The sequence below is a fragment of the Mycteria americana genome, chromosome 9 (assembly GCF_035582795.1).
Source record: "Mycteria americana isolate JAX WOST 10 ecotype Jacksonville Zoo and Gardens chromosome 9, USCA_MyAme_1.0, whole genome shotgun sequence".
NCBI lineage: Eukaryota > Metazoa > Chordata > Aves > Ciconiiformes > Ciconiidae > Mycteria > Mycteria americana.
The window spans coordinates 12,120,216-12,127,414 of NC_134373.1; positions in this window are offsets into that span (position 1 = coordinate 12,120,216).

Genomic DNA, 7,199 nt, shown 5'->3' on the forward strand with positions numbered 1-7,199 from the left:
AATCAGAGAGTCATAATACCGTTTTGGGTTAAAGGAACCGCACATTTGAATTTCAAAAGCTTTTTACTTTTTTTCACTGAAAAACATTAATCTTATTAAAAAATGCCCACATTTTCTACAATCAATCACTGCAAGTTAGGCATTAACCATTTGTGGATTTCTTCCTGCTCTACTACAAGCAAAGTGATCTAACTTTTATTTAGGTAGCTTACCAGGAATGGTAAGTCTGCAGACTATATCCTCTTTGAAATCCACATTATCGTTTAAAGTTACTTAACTTTGGAAGAATTTAAAAATCACTGAGTGCAGAGCCTATGCAATAATTATGACTTCAAGCTCCCAGGTGCTGAAACCAAGAAGAAAATCCTCAGTGTTGTCGTCTTGATTAAAACCTAGGAAAACGTACCAAATAAGCAGAATTCTTCAGCTTCCTGCATTTCTGCTTACACAGCAATTGCTCCCAAACACTATTTTTTTTTTTCTTCAGTAAAGGTCATCCCTGAATTGTTGCTATACCAGACATATATGTAAACTGTCCACTCAACCTTGCAAATCCTGCTGCTTCATTCCACACGGTCCTTAAGATCCACTGTAACCACTTGTATAAAACCATAGCATGACTAAGATAGCTGCAAGTAAAACAACTTCTTGCAGCACTAGTCCAGTTGCCAGCTGGTTGCCTTTTTTATTTATTTATTTAGCTAGATACATTTTTAACGAGGCCAGAATATTGTATTTTGAACTCTTCATGACAAGGCTTAAACTGTATTTCAACCCTCTCATCAAGATAGGATTTTTCATAGTATAAACAAACTCTTATGACACCAACACAGAAACACTGTTATGGATAAAAACAACGGTCCTTATTTTGGGTAACCTCAGATTAGTTGTCATAAGCTTCCAAGTTGGAGGTCAATCAACAGTTGCCATTGCAGACTTGACTCAAAACTCACTAGACTGAACCAGTGAAACCAAAGATCCCACATGTCAGAATAAAGAAAACAAAACAAAACAAAACCAATCAAGAACTAGCAGAATCCCTCCCAGGAGTTCAAAACTACATCAAAGCACCTGAATGACTCAGGAAAGGAACAGGATCGTAAGATTCCTGGATTCAAGAGCTGCTTAAGGAACTGCCTGAATAGCTATAGTATCCTGTTGCAAAGTGGATATAAACTACAAAACAGTCCATTTCCTGTAACCCAAAAAGCAAAGGCTCTGGGAATTGGTATCGAAGAACAGATCCCTAAAACTATACTGTGATTCACCGAGGTGTGGTAGTCACAGCAACCCCCCACTGAAAGAGCACGTGACTCATTCATTGAAGCTTGGTATCATTTTTAGACTTTTTAGAAGGCAAACAAAGATAGCCAAACAATGGACCAATTAATCCAAAGGAACTATGTTTCTGTGGAAGGCTTCCAGGATCCCCCTATGGTTTTTATTCTGATGAGATAGAAAAATGATACAAAGATGGCAAAAGAACAGCACACCAACAGCAGCGTGGGTCCAGTGCTGGGTTATCAACTGTCTTCTAGCAGTGTAGGATGAAAGGCAGCAGCAGTTCTGCACAATAGTTTTGACCAGAAAGTGAGACAACAAGCTTTGCTGTCTACCCACACCCCAGGGCTGTTCCTGTCCCTTGCTCATGACGTACTTTGTTCCCTGTTGTCACTGTCATGGGAGGTTTGAAAACATTTGTGTGGGAGGCATTTCTGTCTTTCTTGTTACATTACTGAACGTAAGGACATCATCTGATGCTTGAAACTGATGTTTTGAAATAGATGTCCCTCTGTTCTTGACTCCACGCTGATCTGCTCACTATTAACATTACTGATGTCCAAGGCAGGCTCTCTGCCTACGGCACTGATACCAAATACAAGTGGTGTTGGCACCCCTTTTTGACGAAATTTCTCTTGCTAGAATTAGAAAGATGACAGTTTGTTTTTGGAACATCTGCGATAAACCAGCTTGAATACAAAGCCTATTTACAAGAATGCCTTCTCTTCTCCAAAACCAAATATGACCTGCATAAACCATTTAATAAAATAATACAGTTTAAACTTTGCCTCAAATCAAGAACAGGAGACAGTACTTGCCAGTAGTGGTATGTTCTTTTCTCAAGTCATCTGAGCTTCCTGTTGATTAAAATAAAACATAAGAAAAATTATGAAAACAGTGCATGTACACAGAAGATTTTCTTTGTCTGTGCATGCACAATGTCAAAATAAAAGCTAAAAATAATAAATAAAAAAATCAGGGAAATAGACTTATAAGCATTTAATTTTTAATGGATACCGAAACTCAGGAAAGATCGTAAGCTACTAAATCTGCAATTCAGAGAGTCAGCTATACCAGGATATGGGCTAGTATGTTAAAAGCAAAAGGAATCATACTGCTTTAATGCTATGTTAACTTCAAAAAGCTTCAAAAGAAGCAGTATTTTATTTTAAATTTTAAAATATATCAAGGACTTCGTAAGAAGGGTTATAAAATTTTTCAGCAGTATCGTAATCATGACAAATGACTCCTGCTCAATCACATGATTTACAACTGGATGAAGCTTCTGAGAGGAGAACATCTCACACTTTCCAGCCCACCTCTAGGACAAAACCACCACTGGCAGTACATCTGTGAGAAGGTTATTCACTCAAAACATTTTAACCCATGAGCTTACCTGGAATAAATTCACTATTATAAGCTGCACAGCCTTTAAAGATCCAGTCCTATACTCGAGGTTAAAGCATAGTGAGCATCAGAAATACAAATACCTTACAACTGTACCAATTACCTAAAGAATAAATTATTGCTATTTATAAAGATTTCACTAGGACCAAAACTGACTCAACTAACAAGAAACAGAAGGGATAACTCTTAGTTCCTCTGACAAAGACAAAATGTAAAATAATATTTGGACCAAACATGTTTCCCATTTGGGGTCATAACCACCCATGTTTGCAGCTTAAAGGCATATAAGAGCACCACTTAAAAAAAAAAATAATCAGCATTATTATCAACTATAGATCAGTCATCACTGACACAGAACATTTTTAACAGAGGTAATACAAAACACGAGGGCAAATTACAAACACAAGCTAAATTAGTCAGATTTCTCCAGAACCTGAGGCTATCTGAACAGCTACAGGACTCAAAAATGATGCACTAAAAAAACCCCCATAAATATTAATCATCTCAAATTGCAACACTTTTGAACTTTGCAGTTCCTCTCTGAACTTCTTTTTAGGCTTACTTCCTTTGTTCTATGACTCAAGGCACATGTAAAGTTTTTGCTTGGGACAGGATAATGACAGAAAAAGCAAAAAAATTCCATCAGAAAAATTCTGCAATTCAATTGTCAAATATTTTTCACATCCCCATCCCCAAGAACTATTACTTTAACTACAACAAAACACTGACATTTAGTTCTTTTTTTCTGTAGAATTAGTTGATTAAAACTGTTTTGTCCATAATTTATTTAAAGTTGTTAAGAAAGTAGCAGTGTTCGATTCTGAAGGCTCCTTGGTTTGGCAACTTTTTAATTTTTTGTCTTTCTTCACCCAAATTCCCCCCCAAAGGAATAATTTTGTGAATGTAACAGGAACAGTCTTGTTAAACATGTTAACTTGAGTAGAAAAGCCAGCTTTTCTGCAATATTTAACTTAACATTCAAAAAATAATTAACAGAGAGATGACACCAATAGTTTCTTTTCATGACTGCAAAAGCGTAGTTTAATGATAAAAGTTCATCAATTCCATTTTTCATATTTTTCTAAACCCATATTTAAACTACTCATCGACACTACAATTAAACAAAAGTTACAATCCAAGCAGCAGATAGGGACCAATTTGAATTAATCTTTTAGTTACCAACCCAGAACTTTACTAGAAGTTACAAACTACAGAAACTTTTTATTATTGCTGTATTACAAGCAGTTTTAACAGAAAGGCTTTTGATGTATAAAATTGCTAACAGTTCTCTAAAATGAGATCTACAAATTTATTAAGCTTTTATCTATGCACATCCACAGTATCTCACTTACCAAGGCTGCAGTAACTAGATCATCTGTATCTGCAATACAGTATCAAATCACACAGCCATGTGATCAACTAAAATCACACATTCTAGAATGAAACTGGATGTTCTAGTTTATCTGATTAAAACCAACTGGAAATGTTATGAACAGTATTCTGTTTACCTTTAACGTACACACTCCTGTAGACTGCAGCTCCACTGACCGATAGGTACAAAACAACCATGCGAGGCCCTCAAAATTACAGTTTCAATACTTCTTTAAATAATTTGTGATTCAAAAAGTCTAAGGCAGCCTTACAAGACCTACACTTTCCCATTACATCTTAGCTACATTATTAAACATTGTTAAAATGAGAGCTAGATATTACTGTTCAGCTTTCTGTATTTCTATTTGGATTTTCTGCATAACAGCTTATAAGGATTTGTGTACAGGATTGCACATATGTATCAAGACATGGGCATTATATTTTGGATCCTTAAAATACTGATTTAAACTGTGTACTTTTTACTTTAAATAGAAAACGTAAGAAATTTTTACACGAGGTGAATTGAAACTACCGTACTACTTCAACATTACAAAGCCACAAACCTACTTTACTGTAATTTTTACTGTAAAGAACTACTTTACAACCATACAACATCTCACATTTTAGAACCATGTTAAACAGAGAAAAACAATTCAGAGCCAAGTGTTCTGCTAGTTTTTGCTCAGTTATTATTAGAATGCAGTTTACTCACTGAATTAATACTAGCTATTTTGAAAAATGAATTTCAGAATACAAAGAATTGCCAATGTAATATGAAAAATGTAAACAGTTTTTCAGGGACGATGAATGGATTTCTGATGCTTAAGATGAGAAGTAGCAGGAACCAAAATTGTTAGTGAACTAGAGAATTCTATTTAATACAAGAAAATAGTCCTTGATCAAACGCATAAAAATACAGGAGAGAAGTAACTTTGGTAACTTTTCTGACTGTCTACAGGTTTTTATCGAGTGTTATCTAATAGAGAATGTTAGAACTAACATTTTGCCATGTAAATACAACATTAAATAGACAACAGTTGCTAGAAGTACTGTAACAGCTAGCTCAGTAGAAAACAAAAGATAACAGCAGGGTCTCTAAATTCTAGGGGGTGGAAGCCAGAAAATTAATTTTGTTTGCTAATACATGAATGTGACAAGCAGTGCACAAAGACAAAGGTGATTATTTGCCGTTAGCTACTGAATGTCCATAGGGCACAGTCCTAATCTGTTGTGTTCCCTCCTAGCATGTGTGTAAAGCCTTATAACTATCAATGAGAAACTGCAGAAGACCAAAGAGAATGTTACCCTTCTCCAACCCCCAAAATCAGTGAAGGATCAAGATGTTAATATCTGCAGTTAACTGACTTCTGTGTAAAAGCACAGGAATTTCCATATTATGGAAATTTTAAGTGGCAGGAGAATAACACTGTGTAGTGTAAAAGATTTAAAAAGCCATGAATGGTAGAATGTCAAGATGACACAATTTTAGGCACTACCTGAGGAAACGATGTAGTTCTTTCTCAGTGCATATCGTTTGTGTATGCCTGTAACGAAATTACAGAAGTCAGTTATTGTGCCTCAATTGTGTCTATGGAAGGATTCAACTAACTGAACTAAAGGTTCAGTTACTACTGATTGAAGTTATGCCATCATTCTTGGCAAGCATTTTGAAGAAAGATGAGCTACAATGGAGAGCCCTCAGTATTTCAACAGTGACCTGTGCTTCCTGGAGGAAAGCCAACATTCAGAGCTTCGTCTTGGTCAATTCTAGGTCTCTCAAATAAAAATGAAGCACTGTTAAGACCTGGTGATACAATCCTAACCAACAGTACCTCTAGACTGATGTTACAGGCCCCACAGTAGAACACTGCAGGTATACTTCTGTGCCTAATACTAAATATCCTTCCAAATGATCAAGTTCACATGCAAGTAAAACAGAGTAAATGTTCTTTGAAGCAAAGGCCATAGGATCAACTCATTATCAACAATCTAACATCTGTACCAATTAATGGAAAATAAACTACATTTTGTGAGTATCTGGACTAAAGCCACAATCTGGTGACATGTGAATGACTGCACAGTATTTGTACACTTTCAAGCAATTAATTCTAAAGACTTCCCTGTAAGCACATTGTTTTTAACATAGTACTCACTGTAAAATTTACTTCTTGGATCTCTAAAGCATTTTAAAAACAGGGAAGTCATGTTTGGTAAACAAATCGTGAATTCAAAAAATAAGGAATTGGGACTATATCTTCTGAATCCTGGGTCAAATGCGTATTTGTTTCATGATACAAGAAATAAGGCTCTAACAGAACACACAACCTTTCTCTGGCACCTCCAGAGATGGCACTTCATTAAAAAAAATTTACTACGTAAAAATTCTTCCATGGAGATGAATTACTGTTACGATGTTCCAAGATTTCTGTAATATATTTCTATTGATAAATTCTAAAATCTAAAAATAAAACAAAAGAACAACTGGACAGATGTTTTTAGTGGTATAGACTGGCTTAGAAACATGCCAATCTACAGCAGATGAGTATTTCCTCCCTCAAAAATAGGCTGAGATCCCCATGTATCCAACAAATTGTATATCTTTTTTGATATGCAATCCCCATCCCCCCCCCCAGCTGCTGGGGGGGGGGGGGGGATTGCACAAGTTATATTTGTGTATTTTTTTTTCTACCTAGCAAAAGGTGGAAAGTCACTTGAGGAAACTTGCAACCAAGGCATAGTACATGGCAACTCCTTTCACAACAATTTCAAAATAGCATAAGAACAGAACCAGACTCCACTTCTCTCCCTGCACAATATGAACGAATGCTATTAACTGCTAGAATCATCTTTAAATATATTTACATATTATGCATGGATTATTTACTGACTATAATGCCCACTCTAAGACCCCTGAATCAATAAAAAAAAAATAAAACAACCCCACAAAAAGAAAACCCCCAAATTACTACAGAGCAGATAATAAAAAATCTGAAAAGCTCAAGGATATTTTACATACATGAAATAAAGTGCTACATAAGCAATAAGCCATAGCTTGCACTCCTATTAACTACAGAGGCTGTATTTTAACCTTTGAGGAATCTGACTTTTACAAAAAAATAGAAGGAATCCTAGGGGGGTGA